The 17,443-nt window shown below is 41.6% G+C and overlaps 1 long non-coding RNA gene across 1 annotated transcript in view; it reads right to left on the reverse strand.

Annotated features, from left to right (window-relative positions):
- Positions 1 to 10,321: 10,321 nt before the first annotated feature.
- LOC120388074 overlaps positions 10,322 to 17,443 on the reverse strand; it is an 89,870-nt gene continuing 82,748 nt past the window's right edge. The window contains exon 4 of the long non-coding RNA XR_005590488.1: positions 10,322 to 10,362. This is a non-coding gene — a long non-coding RNA (uncharacterized LOC120388074). The remainder of the gene's footprint in view (positions 10,363 to 17,443) is intronic.

The following is a 17,443-nucleotide window of genomic DNA, read 5'->3' on the forward strand; positions in this document are numbered from 1 at the left end:
AGCTGTGCCTGCATAGCCTCTTCTCCCCACAGACTCAGGAGATCCAACACCTCCTGTGAACTCTGGGTGTCTGCAGTGTGTAGCCAGCATGGTCAACTAGGCAGTTGCACAAAACAACGGAGAGCTGCTAGGAATGCTCGCCAAGTTGGATGACCAAGGAAAAGGAATTTAAAAAATTTGCAGGGCTTTAAAGGGGAAGGGTGGCTTCTTGTCCACCTGACCCTTGGGCAGTGGTGCAGAGTTTACAACAGTGACCAGAGCAGTCACTGTGGGACAGCTCCTGGAGGCCAGTAACAGTCAATGTAAGTAACACAATGTCTACATTGACACTGCGTCAACCTAACTCCATTGACCTTGACTCTACACCTCTAGGGGAGGTGGTGTTATTAACTTGGAATAGCAGGGCAGTTATGTTGGCGAGAGTGAAATTTAAGTGTAGACACATCCACATCCACAGCTAGGTCGACATAAAATGCCTTGCACGGCCTACATTTGAGACATTAGTTTTACTTATAAAATGGCCTTTCCCATCTCATCAAAGCACCTGAACCTCAGCACAGGCATGTAGAATACAATAAGGATAAGCAGTAATTAATGGAGAAGGCTTTTAAAATTTTACTTTTAATATTTTCAGATTCCCAAATTCTATATGTATATGACATAATGGTTTGCTTAAATGGCAATAAACCAAGAGTATAAAAAAAAACAGAGGCATATGTTCTGAGAAATAAAATAAACATATGTCCATGTGTTTCCCTTGGAATGGAGGAAACAAAATCCTGATTATTATCAATAATATAAACAAAATACGTTGCAAGCTTTATACAGAACATAATTTAAGCAACAAACTTGGATTATTGCATTGCTGATATCCCAGCAGGTCAGCTATAATGAATGCACCAGTTCTCACACATAATTTTTTATATGATAACTTGCTTTCAAGTGAAGCAGTCAATAAACTCATTTGCAGGCACATTTCTCCACAGGAAAAAAATAACCATAATACAAAATAGACTGTTTCTTTTGGATGTACAAGAAAACAGCAAATGCTGGGGAAAAAATAAACACATAAATTTAGTGGCAGATGTGCAAGAAGAAATAAGAAGTGAATAGAATATGCAATTATTGCAAGATATAAATACGATCTACAGTTCCTATAAAAGAATGGTCAGAATATTGCACTGGGTGCTGTATAGTATGTATATAAGAAAGTGTAAATTATGTTTGCCAATCTATCAAGCAAAATGTAACCCCATACTTCATAGCTTCATAGATTACAAGGCCAAAAGGGACCACTGTGATAATCTCTAGTCTGACCTCCTGTATAACACAGGCCATAGAACTTTCCCAAAATAATTCCTAGAGAAAATCTTTTAGAAAACATCCAATCTTGGTTTAAAAATTGTCAGTGATGGAGAATCCACCACTGTCCTTGGTAAATTGTTCCAATGGTTAATTAACCTCACTATCAAAAATATACACCTTATTTCCAGTCTGAATTTGTCTAGGCTCAGCTTCTAGCCTTTGGATAGTTTTATACTTTTCTTTTCTAGGTTGAAAAGCCCATTATTCAATATTTGTTTTCCATGTAGATTCTTATAGACTGCAATCAAGTGACCCCTTAACATTATCTTTATTAAGATAAATAGATTGAGCTCTTTGAGTCTGTTACTATAAGGCAGGGGTCGGCAACCTCTGGCATGCAGCTCACCAGGGTAAGCACGCTGACGGGCCGGGCCAGTTTGTTTATCTGCCGCGTTGGCAGGTTCGGCGGACCGTGGGTCCCACTGGCCACGGTTCGCCGTCCCAGGCCAATGGGGGCGGCGGGAAGTGGCGTGGGTGAGGGATGTGCTGGGTTATTTAATTATTCTTGTGGCTCTTCACTAAACCCTCTCCAATATATCAACATCTTGCAGGCACCAGAACTGGACACAGTACTCTAGCAGCAGTCACATCAGTTCCAAACACAGAGGTAAAATAACCTCTTGCGTTTCCTACTCAAAGTTCCCCTGTTTATTCATCCCAGGATCACATTAGCTCTTTTGGCTACAGTGTCACATGAGCACACTGGGAGTTCATGTACAGCTGAATATTCATCCCAACCCCTAAATCCTTTTCAGAGTGACTGCTTCCCTAGATAAAGTAAGTACAGTATAAAGTAAGTAAATCCTGTAAGTACAGCCAACATTCTTTGTTCCTAGATGTATATATTTAAATATAGCTGAACTAAAATGCATATTGTATGCTTGCACTCGGTTAAAGCTTTAACATTTCCTACACAAATTCAGTTCTAGGGTATGATAGCTATCTGAAGCATATTTTAAGGAACAAAGAGGTTTGGATGTCTATCATGCAAGTCATAAATGTTGTAAAATCTTTTCAAGTCAAGCTGGTAGCCTTTTTAAAGGGCCCAGACTACCAGACCTAAGAAAGCAGGTTAGGTTTTTTTATTTTGCATGAAATACAATGTATATCCACATACCCTCCCGATAAAGCTCTGTATAAAGGAATGTTATAAAAAGAGAGTTAATGTCCAGAGCCATACCTTTCAAATCAGTGCTGGGTAGCTGGTTTCACGCGGCCCATAATCTGATTGCAGCCATGAGACATTTTGCTGATGTTGACTGTCCGCAGGCACGGCCCCCCGTAGCTTCCAATGGTTGCGGCTCATCATTGGGAGTTGCAGTAAGCCAAGCAGCGGCCAGCTCGTCCTTGCAGCCCACAGTTTCCCGCAGCCAGGAACGGTGAACCGCGGCCACTGGGAGCTGCGGGGGGCTGTGCCTGCGGACAGTCAACATCAGCAAAATGTCTTGCGGCCTGCTATCAGATTACCCTGATGGGCTGCAGGTTGCCCACCACTGTTTCCAATACTTTTTAATTATTTTCAGTACACCGTCTGGGCAATAATACATATCCATGGAATCATGCAAATACTTCTTTGCTGAATATATGTCCTATACTCTATGGTACTGAATGGGTTGAAATATACTTTGGTGGTGTTAGATGTCACAATACAGTAGACTTATGAGAGCATGCCCTCATATTATCCAATTAGAAAATTGCTTTTGAACCTACTGATTAACACAACTTTATGTTATATGTATGAAAGAGAAAATTTGTTGTACAATACCTGAAGAACAGTGTTATTTATAGGGTACATAAAAATGTGGTTTAGCTCTTAGGAGTGACTCTGTGAAAACTGAATCATTCAGTTCCATGTTTACTATTTCTCTCTGACTTCCATATCAAATATGTTCAGCTTACAGAACTGTTTGTAAAACTGATAAATAGCTTATACTGCCCCATGTTGATAATGACTGAGTGCTGAGGGCTAGCACTTGAGTCAGCACTCTGGTCACTCTTAGTATTAATTAGGTCCCCCTGGACAGAAGTATACCTGACTACCAGGCCAGATTGGGGCTAGTGAGTCAATGAGCCAATTAGCCCATTAACAGGGAAACTGTATAAAAGGGAATAGGAAGGAAGGGGAGGAAACAAAAGGCTTACAAAGAGAGTCCTCTGAGTAAAGACACCTTCCCCCCACTCTCCCTTTATGATGAAGGGGTTAGAAAGTTCAGACACAGTGTGTTTAGGTGTGGAGACACTCCTATGTATTGGTGGAGGCATTAAAACACTGTAAATAAATTACCCAGTGGTATTTACAAGCAAGAAGTCTGTGTTCATGGAAGAGGTGGGTGAGTAGCACGCCTCCCTGTCACATCCACCCATTGAGATGAGAATGTGCTAATCCATACTCACAGATATAGAAAGAAATATTTGTTACATATCAATAAGTTTGGGGCATCAGTTATCAAGACCAATGGTTCCGTAGCTACAATATAGCACTAAGCTACAGTTCAGCAAAGTATTTCAATGCGTGCCTCACTTTAATCACGTGAGTATTTCCCAGTGAATTCAACAGCAACAGATTTAATGATCTACTGGCTCCTTCAGTAGAAACCAATGTAAGTAGTAAACAGCCCCACAGAGACCAGTTGAAGAATTCTAATAGAGTCTACTGGAATTTCCACAAAGATATATGAAGTGGAAAACATAGATGGAGACCCAAAGTAGAACATATGGTGGTTAAAAACACTACAACAGAGTGTTGTTTGTTTGTTGGATTGACTTTAAGCTGTCATGGTCATTTCTGGAACCTTATAACTAGGGGAAATCTCCAATAGAGCAGTTTAATTTGGCATAACAGGCTTTAAGATCTAGCCTGAAATCAGTCAACGAGTAATAGTGCTGAATTGTGAATGAGATTTTAGTTTGTTTTTACTTAGTATCACAATTTCCCCATAGTTTCTTGGTTCTAAATATAACATGCCAGTGACGTGCTGGAGTGGGTTCATGGGAACCCCTTGTTAAAATTCTGCCATCATACCGAATAGAATTTTGGGATGATTTCCCTCCCTTCAAAGGAGTCACCCTCTACCTCCTGCGATACTGCAAAATCATCTCTACGAGAGAGCATTTTTATCCTTGGGTCTCCTAAAATATCTCTAACGAGCAAATCTTTTGCCTTTGAATTGCACTGTCATATGTTTTCAAAACAATTCAGATTTTCCTAGAAGGCCTTCATCTTACTCTGCCCCACTTCAAATTGTGCCGGATGAACACTGTGGTATATTCGCAATATGTTCAGCCTGGCTCCAGTTTAGCAAGGAATTGTAAGTAAATGGAGTTACTCACATGCTTAAAGTACAAGCATTACCAGTAAGCTTGTTTGCTAATTGTTGTTCCCTCTCTCTCTTTCTGCAGACATGGTAAAATATTTTTATTTCAATGGGAGTACAAATTAATATAAATTGCCCTTTTCCTGCACCAACCTGTATGCTAATACAAGCACCCCTCATATTGTACATACAGGTTTATCACAGGAAAAGGTTTGTTGGAGCCCCTTGATAAAACATTGGCAATATTGGCATGCTTACGCCAATGCAAAAAGAAAGGTCACAAAACTTCCTGGATCATTTTTAAGTAGCGACAGTGGGAAAAATTTTGAAATTTCAGTGAAAAGTGTGTGTGTGGGGGGGAATTATGGTATATGTTTTAATGGACATTTCTTTCAATTTTTTAAATAATGTTGTTATTTTCCCTTTTCAAATAGAGAAGTCTTTTGGGCACTTTACCTTACACTCAGTTGTGAATTTAACATGGCTAATAAGGATAAGATTAGTCCAGAGATATTTAGTTGCATGGCTCTGCAAATCAAATAGATAGGTCAAAAATGGGAAGCAAGAAATTAATATCAGCTTCATTTCATCTCTCATTAAAGCTGATGTACTACCAGAAATTATAATTAAATAAGACTCCCACAGACTTTGATACACAGCTTTTCTGATTCCCACAGAAAACTGGTGATACTTTGACAGAAGCTGGTCCATAAGCAACCCTTTCATTTGACTCTTCTTTTATAAAACCATCCCCCAATATTTTGAGCCAACATAATTTAAACCATTTAAGGAAGAAATGACAACAATTACGTATGTAAAATCTGAAAACACTGATCTTGTCAAACTAAATTTGAACAACTTCCTTTGACTTTGTATCTGAGGGAGAATTTTGTGCTAACTCTTGAGTGCTAGATTTGTATGTAGATCTTGGCTACACCAGAGATTCTGTCTACACTAGGAGTTTCACTACGTGGGACGTATTCAAACAATTTACTGTTCCTCTGGTTCACTCATTTTAAGCACTGTTTTCCTGACCAGGGTGGACAAAGACAAACTGTTTAACCTGAATTAGCTTAAACCATGATGTTAAATCAGTTTTTTAAACTGTTCCATGATTAAAGGCTCAGTAAAGATGGGGCCTAACAGTTGTGTAAAAAGGGATGTAGCCATAAAGCTCACTACTGGTTACACTTCTGAAATTATGCCTTTTAAGGCATTACGTACTGGCAAAAACCAGATGAAGCTAACTGTGACATCTGCAGGAATTTCTCATGCTGGTCTCTGTTACCTGCTCTAATGTGCTCTCAAGAAGTGCTTCTGCTTGTCCTACAGGATAAGGAAAGCATTAATGACTTCAATTAAGCAGTGTGAATATCAGTGAGACAGCTGTGTTATTTTTCCAGGTCAATAAGAATATGAATGGAAACTACAAAGATAGGAATTGAGAGGCAAACGGATATGATTTCTTGTGTAATTTCTGCTATTTTAAATGAAAGGCTTAGATGGAATTTACTCTTTTCTTTCATAAAATACAAAAAACATCATTTTGAGGTAATCTCTCCCACACCTTCCCTTCCTTCATCCTTTCCTAGCAATAGGAAGGCAGAGAGTAAACTGTTGCCATGTGGGTCAGAAAACTGAACTCTATTTTGATGTACCTTTTTGCAATGTTTATGATAAGTTTATGGAGGGGATGGTATAATGGGATAGCCTAATTTTGGCAATTAATTTGTCTTTGACTACTATCGGCAAATATGCCCAATGGCCTGTGATGGGATGTTAGATGAGGTGGGATCTGAGTTACTACAGAGAATTCTTTCCTGGGTGTCTGGCTGGTGAGTCTTGCTCACATGCTCAGGGTTTAGCTGATTGCCATATTTGGGGTCTGGAAGGAATTTCCCTCCAGGGCAGATTGGCAGAAGCCCTGGGGGTTTTTCGCCTTCCTCTGCAGCCTTGGGCACGGGTCACTTGCTGGAAGGTTCTCTGCATCCTGAAGTCTTTAAACCATGATTTGAGGACTTCAATGGCTGAGACACAGGTTTGATACAGGAGTGGGTGGGTGAGATTCTGTGACCTTCATTGTGCAGGAGGTCAGATTAGATGATCCTAATGGACCCTTCTGACCTTAAAGTCTATGATTCTATGAATGTATTTGGCAGGGTATGTGATTTAAAGGTAAACAAGTGGACAAAGACCTGATCCTACAAAAAGAACCAAGCAGGTAGATTCATGTCCTCATGTGGAACCGTGCTGAAAACAGCAGAACTCTGCGAAGGCACAGGGATTTGCCTACATGGTTCTCTTTGAAAGAACAGGGCTTAAGACATTTATTGATTTTATTAAATTTTTTAAAAATGTCTTAATTTTATTCAGTCCTCACTGAGGTCCGGTCTACACTACCCCAGCCACTCAACTCCAGAGGATGGACAAGCAACAGAAGGCTGTCATTCAAACAGCTTTGATTTGTAATGTGGCTACAATAAGCAATGTGGCCTTGTCCTTCCCTCCTCCCCGACATCACCCGGGCTACCTTTTACTAGTCAGCGTTGTCAGTGATCTCATTTTTTAAAATAAATAATGAATGAATGGATTCAAAACAATAGTGACTTTATTTCCTTTGCCAGTTGCGGTTGAAGCTGGGAGGGGGATTGGATTACAGGGAAGTACATTCAACAAAGGGGGCGGTTTTGCATCAAGGACAAACACACACAACTGTCACACTGTAGCCTGGTCAATCATGAAACTGTTTTTCAAAGCCTCTGTGCTACGCAGAGTGCCTAGCTGTGGTCTTCTAATTGCCCTGGTGTCTGGCTGTTCAAAATTGGCTGCCAGGCGATTTGCCTCAACCTCCCATCCCGCCATAAATGTCTCCCCCTTACTCCCACAGATATTATGGAGCACACAGTAAGCAGCAATAACATAGGGAATATTGGTTGCACTGAGGTCCAACCTATTCAGCAAACAATGCCAGCACCATTTTAAACATCCAAAGGCACATTCTACCACCATTCTGCACTTGCTCAGCCTATAGTTGAACTGCTTCTTACTGCTGTCCAGGCTGCCTGTATATGGCTTCCTGAGCCATGGGAGCAAGCGGTAGGCTGGATCCCCAAGGATAACTATTGGCATTTCAACATCCCCAACAGTAATTTTCTGGTCTGGGAAGAAAGTCTCTTGTAGCTTTTCAAACAGCCCAGAGTTCTGAAAGATGTGAGTGTCATGCACCTTTCTCAACCATCCCACATTGAGGTCGATAAAACGGCTCTTGTGATCCACCAGTGCTTGCAACACCATTGAGAAGTACCCCTTGTGGTTTATGTACTGTTTGGCAAGGTGGTCTGGTGCCAAGATAAGGATATGCATTCCGTCTATCACCCCACCACAGTTAGGGAACCCCATTGCAGCAAACCATCCACTATGACCTGCACATTTCCCAGAGTTACTACCCTTGTTAGCAGAAGGTTATTGATTGCCTTGGCTACTTGGATCACAGCAGCCCCCATGGTAGATTTTCCCACTCTGAATTGATTCCCGACTGACCGGTAGCAGTCACGTGTTGCAAGATTCCACAGGGCTATCACCACTCGCTTCTCAACTGTCAGGGCAGATCTCATCTTGGCATTCCTGTGCTTCAGGGTGGGGGAAATCAACACTGTGCAGTCCCACCAGTCTGTGCTTGTTTGCCGGGCCCAGAATCAGCGTTCCACTGTATCAACCTGCCCCAATGCCACCATGATGTCCCAATTGCCACATCCTGTGCTTTCTGGAATGTCTGTGTCCATGTCCTCCTCAATCATCCTTGTGCTGTTGGCTCCTAGCCAGGCTCTGCACATACTGCAGGATAATGCACGAGGTGTTTACAATGCTCACAAAAGCAGTGCACAGCTGAGCGGGCTCCATGCTTGCCATGCTATGGCATCTGCAGATAATCCAGGAAAAAAGGCATGAAACGATTGTTTGCCGTTGCTTTCAAGGAGGGAGGGAGGGAGGAAGGGGAAACTGATTACATGTACCCAAAACCACCCGCGACAATGTTTTTGCCCCATCAGCCATTGGGAGCTTAACCCAGAATTCCAGTGGGTAGCGGGGACAGTGGGATAGCTACCCACAGTGCACCACTCCATGAGTCGATGCTAACCACAGTATTGAGGACACCCTCCGCTGACCTACTGCGCTTAGTGGGGACATACATGATCGACTGTATAAAAATGCTTTCTAAAGATCGATTTCTATAAAATCAACATAATTTCATAGTGTATACATGCCCTGAGTTACAGCATTACCTGGCTGATGTTACCCCAATCCTCCCTCCTCCAGTCCTCTCCCAATGATCTCATTACTCCTTCATTACGTTTTGTATGATTAATGTATATGCTCTTCAGGGCCATATATTTTTATCTGTTTTGAGTGGTGTCTTTTGAGTGCTGTGTAAAACAGACCATAGGCATTCAGCCAGGCAGCTGTCAGTTTCACCAGCTCAACTGACCAATAGCTCCTTCGAGTGGCCAGACTGCAAAATGAGAATAAAAAGCCATTTTTCTCAGAGAGTGGGGAACTAAATAGAGAAGGACATCAAGATAGGACTTGAAAACAGGGATATCCCCAATTATGTAAGCAACCTGGATATACGGAATCTTCTTAGCTGGCTAGCATTTATGCCATAGTCCTGTCAAACTGAATGCTCATGAAATATATGAATCTTAATAGTTTGCTTAACTTATTTGTAAAAACTTAATAGTTTGCTTAACTTATTTGTAAATTCTATTATAAGCTAATAATAAAATACTATAGCCAATACATTTTAATCCAAGTTTCTCAGACTATGGTAGAAAGATTAAGTAATTTGCTAAAGGCTGCAGTTAGCAAAGAGTTACAATCAGAGCGGGTACTAGAACTCAGAACTCTCCAATGCCCTGTTTTGTGCTCAGACCACTGGACCATACTTCTTCTAGGCCCCAGTTCAGCAGTCTATCCTTTTTCAGCATAGCACGTTGTCATAGGTCTCACCCCCACTCTGAACTTTAGGGTACAGATGTGGGGACCTACATGAACACCTCTAAGCTTAACTACCAGCTTAGATCTGGTCTTGCTGCCACCACTCCCAAATACTGATTCCCTTATCTGGATAGTCTTGAGAGACTTCTTCACCAAGTCCCTGGTGAACACTGATCCAACCCCTTGGATCTTAACAGAAGGAGAATTTAATCATCCTCCCTCCTTTCCCCCATCAATTCCTGGTGAGTCCAGATCCAATCCCCTTGGATCTAAAAAACAGGGAAAAATCAATCTGGTTCTTAAAAAGAAGGGTTTTAATTAAAGAAAAGAAAGGTAAAAGAAAAAAAACCTCTGGGAGACAGCATACAAGCTGATCTCACAGACAACAGATTTAAAACACAGGATGTTCCCCTGGGCAGAAACCTTAGTAAACACAAGAAAACCCCCAATTTGATTACTCCCCTAATTGCACAAAGACAAGTTACAAAAGAAAAGAAACATAAACCTATTTATTCTTTTCTAAAACTTACTACTCTGATAAGAGGCTGGTTCCTTGATCTTTTCCACTCCAGTTGAAACTGAAACTGACTCTAAACAAAGGAAACTTCCCTCCTTCCTTTTGAAACATCTTGTTCCCCCATTGGTTCCTCTGGTCAGGTGTCAGCTGGGCTAGGTGAACTTCTTAACCCTTTACAGGTAAAAGAGGCATTAACCCTTAACTATCTGTTTATGACACACGTAAGCACATAGCACATAAGTCCCATTGCCTAAAATTACCTACATGCTGAGTGCATTGCTGACTAAAGATGGACTTATGCATATTTTGCTGAATTAAGGCCTTAAAGTTATTCTGTAGTCATTCAGAAACAAACTATTTATCGTGTCTGAATGCTTGTTTCCTTTTTTAAAATATATCTGCAGTACCTATACTTTTCATACAAATATTTAGACATTTTCATAAGTAATGTTGAAACTATAGTTATAAACTATATAATTAAAGCTTTTAAATACAAGTTACAGTGTAGATTGTTTCAAAATGTAAATTTATGTCGTACTTTATACACTGGGAATTTTCTTCCACTTGCTCCGGGTAAATTACTCTTTTCATATAAAGGTCCATAAAGGAAAGAAGCAATACCTGCCAAAAGCCCAGGAATTTGGGACATCCATAGAAAAGTACATTCAAATGTGTATATATAAGATGTCGTGAGTACTTCACTCACCAGGCAAAGCTCTAGCCAAAAAAGAATGCCTACTGTTTCTCTGTCAAGGGCAGTGCACTCAGAAGCCAGACAAAAGCAACCCAGGGAGGCTGACCACATGCATTCAGCAATAAAGGTTGCTATGCAACCTCATGTGAGAGTTTGCCAGCAACAGATGGACTTTTTGAATAGAATTAATGCCCTTTAAATCCATATTTTAAATACTATTCAAGAATATTGCCTCATACTCTATTAAACATTGTCATAATTAAAAATATACAATATAGAAACATAGGCAATTATTATTTACCTGCTGTGCTAAGTTATAGCTATATATCTACTGATAGCAATGAAAATAATAATATCAGATGGAATTTCTCTATTTTTTTCTTCTTCTTGATTGAATCGCTGATGTTGAGAAACTCAGGTTGAATGTACATGATCATGCACTGCTGAGGTCAAAGGGAGTTGCACCTGCCTTAAATGGGCAAGGGGTCATCCAGTACATTCTTTACTGCTTTACCCTGATCTTATATGCAAATGTTCAATGGACAGAGTGCTTTAATTTCAGCGACACCGGTATATGTTATTTCTTCTTCAGCCACTGTAGCGTGTGGCTTCCGAACATCTTATAAAAAGTACTTTTCACTGTAATGTTAAAAACTACATAACAATAAATGAATATTTCATGTATGTTTGTAAGAGTATTTTATATACATGTTCCTGACCACTTTTAAATGCTGAAAAAATTCTCTCAGTAATGATCCTGCTTTTAGGACAGATTTAATCTATACTAGGACATTTCTGATGGAGCAATAAATGGCCCAATTAATTAGTTCCCAAACAATGTCAATGCAAGACTATTCATCAGGTGAGGGCAGAATTCTAATCTTAGATATGCTGAATTGATTTGTGCACTATTCTCTTCTTGACTAGTATTATGCTCTTTCCAGATGAATAGAATTCCAACTGACATCAACAGGAGGCTGGGATTTTAGAGACAATATTCGTCTTATAGATTGTCAAGAACAAATCATGACAAACCAACCTAATTTCCTGGCCTAGTGGATAGGGGGAAGAAGTAGCTGTGATATATCTTGATTTTAGTCAGGATTTTGACATGGTCCCTCATGACATCCTCATAAGCAAACTAGGGAAATGTGGTTGAGATGAAATTACTATAAGGTGGGTGTGCAACTGGTTGAAAGACTGTACTGAAAGAATAGCTATCAGTGATTCACTGTCAAACTGAGATGACATATCTAGTGGGATCATACAGGGGTCAGTCCTAGGTCCAGTACTTGTCACGATCTTTATTAATGACTAAGATAGTGGAGTGAAGAGTATGTTTATAAAATTTGAGTGTGACACCAAGATGTGATGAGTTGCAAGCACTCTGGAGAGCAGAATTAGAATTCAAAATGACCTTGACAAATTGGAGAATTTGTTTGAAATCAACAAGATTTAATAGTGTTAATAGTAGTGTCATATATAAAACACGAAGTAATTATCCCTATCTACTTGGCACTAGTGAGGTTTTAGCTGGAGTATTGTGTCCAGTTCTGGGTGTCACACTTTAGGAAAGGTGTGAACAAACTGGAGAGAGTCCAAAGGAGAGCAACAAAGATGATAAAATGTTTAGAAATGAGGAATGACCAATGAGGTAAGGTGAAAGCTAGGCATGTTTAGTTTTGAGAAAAGAAGATTGAGGGGGAACCTGATAAGTTTTAGGATAGTGATCAATAGTTCTCAATATCCACTGAAGATTGGGCAAGAAGTAATGGGTTTAATCTGCTGCAAGGGAGATTTAGGTTAGATATGAAGAAGAGCTTTCTAACTAAAAGTGTAGTTAAGCTCTGAAATAGGCTTCTGAGGGAGATTGTGAAATCCATATCATTGGAGGCTTTTAAAAATAGGTTGGTCCAACACCTGTCAGGGATGGTTTACTTGGTCCTGCCCCAATTTGGGGGGCTGGGCTTGATGGCTTCTGACAGTTCCTTTCAGCCCTATATTTCTATGATTGTCTGACAGCTATTTAATATTGAATTAATCATGACTAGTCATCTCGCTTGTGAAACCACTACATAGTCAGTTAAAAGGAAGATCCAAATAGTATTATAGTTTTCCATTTTTGGTGCTGATCTAACAATCTAGGTTTTTATATCATGACTATCACCAAGATGTGAAGAATGTGGGAGCTATCTTTATTATTTTTTAATACTGGGTGAACCTGTATTTGTTTATAAGTGGGAGATGTCTATATGGAACATTACAGGGTAACTCAGCCCTGGGAGATCTGTAGGACTACAGAAAGGTAGACAGTGGGTGTAGTTAACCACAATCAAAAATACCTGACACATAATACAGGTGACAAATTCCTCTGAAGGTTCACTCCCCACCATGCTCTGATCCACTGGTGGGCTGGTATGTCCAGTGGGTAGGGGTGAAAGCCCAGGCAGGAAATATTAAACAAAGGACTTGGAAACTATTTTAAAAATCAGACTGATGAAGACAGGGAGAGAAAGAGCCTGTAGAGAAACAGACTGTATCACGGTCCCAGATGCTGGGACACCCGGGATAAATTAAGCAAATGCTAAGCCAGGGGTCGGCAACCTCTGTCATGCGGCTTGCCAGGGTAAGCACCCTGGCGGGCTGGGCCAGTTTGTTTACCTGCTGCATCAGCAGGTTTGGCCAATCGCGGCTCCCACTGGCCGCCGTTTGTTGTTCCAGGCCAATGGGGGCGGCGGGAAGCTGCGACCAGCACATCCCTCATCCGAGCTGCTTCCCGCTGCCCCCATTGACCGGAGATGGTGAACTGCAGCCAGTGGAAGCCGCGGTCACCCGAACCTGCTGACGCGGAAGGTAAACAAACTGGCCTGGCCCGCCACAGCCACATGCCAGAGGTTGCTGACCCCTGTGCAAAGCATAGGTTGTGACTGAAAGCATCCCTGTATTCGCACCCTACATGCTATTGTAATAATCTTTGTACAAAATATGCCTTGTGAGAACTAATAACTCACTGGTTAATACTATTGTGTTGAAATGTATATAGCAACATTATAGGTAAAGTTATGAAATCTCCCTTTATGAAGTTAGTAGAACATATTCAAAACCACACAGCCCCACCTAAGCAAAAGTTGTTAAACAGTTCTATCATAAACAGAGGAATGTGTGTTTACTTCAATTTACATATAAGTAGTAAACAGGGTCCTCAAGAGCATAGAGGGAGGAAATGGCAGGAGATAACACAAATTTACCATTTCAGCAAACATAGGCGGGAAGAATTGCCTGTGGTCTCCTTCACTACCAAACTCCATGTTGCAACCTTTCCTGTTTAATTAAACTTTGCTTTGTGGGATAATCTTCAGAAGAATTCACTTCAGTGGTTCACTGGACTATAAAAGAAAGGGGCAGAGAACCCCAAGTTCTCTCTCCCTCTCTCTCTCTTTCTCTTTCACTCACTCACTCATTTTCTCTTTCACCTAAGGCACAAGCACCTTTGGGAGAGACCCTGACCAAGAAAAGGGTCAGTCACTATCTTTCATCATCTTGCTGGAAGACTGAGGGTGAGAAAGGCCATCTTGAACAAAAGCCTAGTACCAAAACTTGCTAAAGTTTTAGACTTAGGTGTATCTTTTCACTTTTATTTGCTTGTAACAATTTCTAGCTTTATCTCTTATACCTGAATTCATTTAAAATCCTAAATTCTTTTGTTAATAAACTTGTTTTATTTTTTAATCTAAACCAATCCAGTGCTGTGTTTAAACTGAACTGGTTGGTAACTCCACATAAAGTAACAAATTGTTGAAAATTGCCTCTTTACAGGAGCAACAAACCTTTAACATCTGAACTGTCCAGGAAAGGGCTGGACAATGCAGAACACATCTTTTTGGGAAAATTCAGGATTGGGAGTGTGTTGGGATCACCCTGTAAGAAATAAAAAGGCTGGTGGTAGCCAGAGTGTGGCTGGTGTGTTACTGGCAGGCTGCTGGTGTCAGAGCTGCAGCGATACACAAACAATCAGGGTGGGACCTGCATGCAGTTGGCTGTTTGTGAGTGGCCCGGGTTGGGAGCTACAACCGCAAAGCCCTCACTGATCTACATTGCATCCCAGAATGTGATAGAGGTAAGACAGTATGTGTAAAGGCTTTTGTTGTTTTAGCCTTTTTCTCTCTCCTTTTTAATTCCTATGGACAAATAAATATTCTTGTTTTGAAGTAGCCACTTCTCCATCACTGCATTTTCATACTGGTTACATGTTCCCAGAAAAGCATGTAGCCGGATCCAAACCTAGTTGGGTTTGCTGAGACAGTGCAATTGGTAAATGGGGTGATCCAGTAAAAGAACGGAAGTGAATCACAGCCTGAGGGAAGGGCAATGAGTCACAGGCCTGTCACTTAGAAAGGGTACCCGGCAGAGAATGACAGAGGGATCAAAGGCAGAACTCACCCCTGAACCCTAACATAGGGTATCTGAGCACCTTTTAGACTTTTAGAAGTGTATTCATAGAGATAGTGGTATTTATCTCTCCTTCCTCCAGTCTGCAAGGATTTGACACATCTTTCTTTCTTTCTTTCTTTCTTTCTTTCTTTCTTTCTTTCTTTCTTTCTTTCTTTCTTCAGGAAAGACTGAGTGAGCTTTGCATTTTGTTCTGAAGGCACTAAAGTTCATGGCCATTCTGATCTCTTGTGGAGGTGCGTGTTAGATTGGTTGTCCAGTTACTGAGAAAGCTCTGAGTCCTGTGCATATATGAATCTCACATTTGAGATTGTTCCAGATGAGTGTATTTGACATGGCAGATTGTGATTATGATCTGTAGCTGTTTCCCCCTCAGGATCGGGGCTGCCCCCTCCTGATGGGGTAAATGGCCATAGGTCTGGGCTTCAGCCCCCTGGGTGCAGGCAGAGCAGGAAAAATAGTCTATAGCTCACGGCCTGATGGCTGGAGCAATCAATAGCAGTTTGGGCTCTGGCCCCCTGGTGGGGCAGAGCACAGAAACAGTCTATAGCAAGGCCTTCTGGCCACAGGTGAGTGAGCTGTCAACCCCATGGGTGGTGTTAGCAGCAACTGATAGGGAGACCCAGGCTTACCCTATTCCACCAGGCCCCAGCCTGGGCCCCAACAGTGGCAGTGATTCTGCCCCTGGGTCAGCAGGTAAACCGCTGGAGCACACTGCCTCACTTCCCAGCAGCAAAACTGGATCAAGGTCTGGTTTCCCTTGGCTACTTCTATGTGTAACCCACACATCTTCTGGGTGTGGTGTTCTGTCCCGTCTAGTGGCACCGAGACCACTTAAAGAGAGAGAGAGATATAAAATGAGTCTGCTCTACAGCCTTAGTTACCAGGCAGTTGGCTTTTAGCTCATACTGTAAAGGCTCATGCACTAAGCTCCAGAGGTCCCTGGTTCAATCCCACCTGCCGATAATGGGGGTCTGTTGGCGTTACATATGCTCTCTGCAAGGGGTGCTCTGTCACTGCTGGGGTGGCCAGGCAATACTTTGATTGCTGCCCAGCTCCTCAATCTCTGGTGGTCAGGGGTTGCCTTCACTCCCAGCGTCCAGTCACAGGTTCTACACAGGGCTCAGAGAGACATCTGCCTCCTTCCCTGATCCAGCCATAATTGAGCTGCAGAGCCCTGCTCTTATACTTCCAGCCCCACCTCTTCACTTCCCGTGAGGGGGTCAGGGCATGTTTTCTTGAACCCACCAGGGGGCACTAACCCCTTCAATACTGGGGAGAGGTCCTTCAGCCTCACTACGTGATCATACAAGATCAGGGGTTCTCAAACTTTTGTACTGGTGACCCCTTCCACATAGCCAGCCTCTTTGTGTGACCCCCCCTTATAAACTAAAAACACTTTAAAACATATTTAACACCATTATAAATTCTGGAGGCAAAGCGGGGTTTGGGGTGGAGGCTGACAGCTCACGACCCCCCATGTAATAACCTCATGACCCCCTGAGGTGTCCCAACCCCCAGTTTGAGAACCCCTGTACAAGATAAAGCTGTCCCTTAGGTACAATCCAATGGAAGGTTTGGAAGACGGGGACTGAAACCTTGAATTTGACATATTATTAAATGAGTTGCTACTAAAGAGAGCAGAGCACTGGGATTATGCGGACCACTTTCAGTCATCTCAGTGCAACTCCTCTAGCCGCTGCTACATCTTAAAGACAAGACAGCAGCATTCCATGACTGACCATGTCAAGTGCTGTAGAGGAATCTAGTAATGTACTGTTTCCATTTCCGGACCTGAAGCCTGATCAGGGGGACTCCAGGATATTGGCAGTATATAAGTGAAGTTACAGGTGACCTTGGTTAGTTTCTCAGTTAGTTTGTTTAAAAATAAGAGGTTAGATACTGAGTGAAGAGATCAGTTGCACAAAGTGATGCTTTTGTAAGTACTGGCTGGAGTTTAGGATGCTTTTGGGGTGGGGGTGAGGAGTAGATTTCTCAGTTATTAGGAATATGCCCATTACCTGAGAATAGAATAGGTTAGGGTTTGCTTCACATAGCATGTCTTACACTCAAGTTACCTTGACTTACTTTATTAAATATTGGTTCCAT

Source organism: Mauremys reevesii, linkage group 1 (assembly GCF_016161935.1).
Source record: "Mauremys reevesii isolate NIE-2019 linkage group 1, ASM1616193v1, whole genome shotgun sequence".
Classification (NCBI taxonomy): domain Eukaryota; kingdom Metazoa; phylum Chordata; order Testudines; family Geoemydidae; genus Mauremys; species Mauremys reevesii.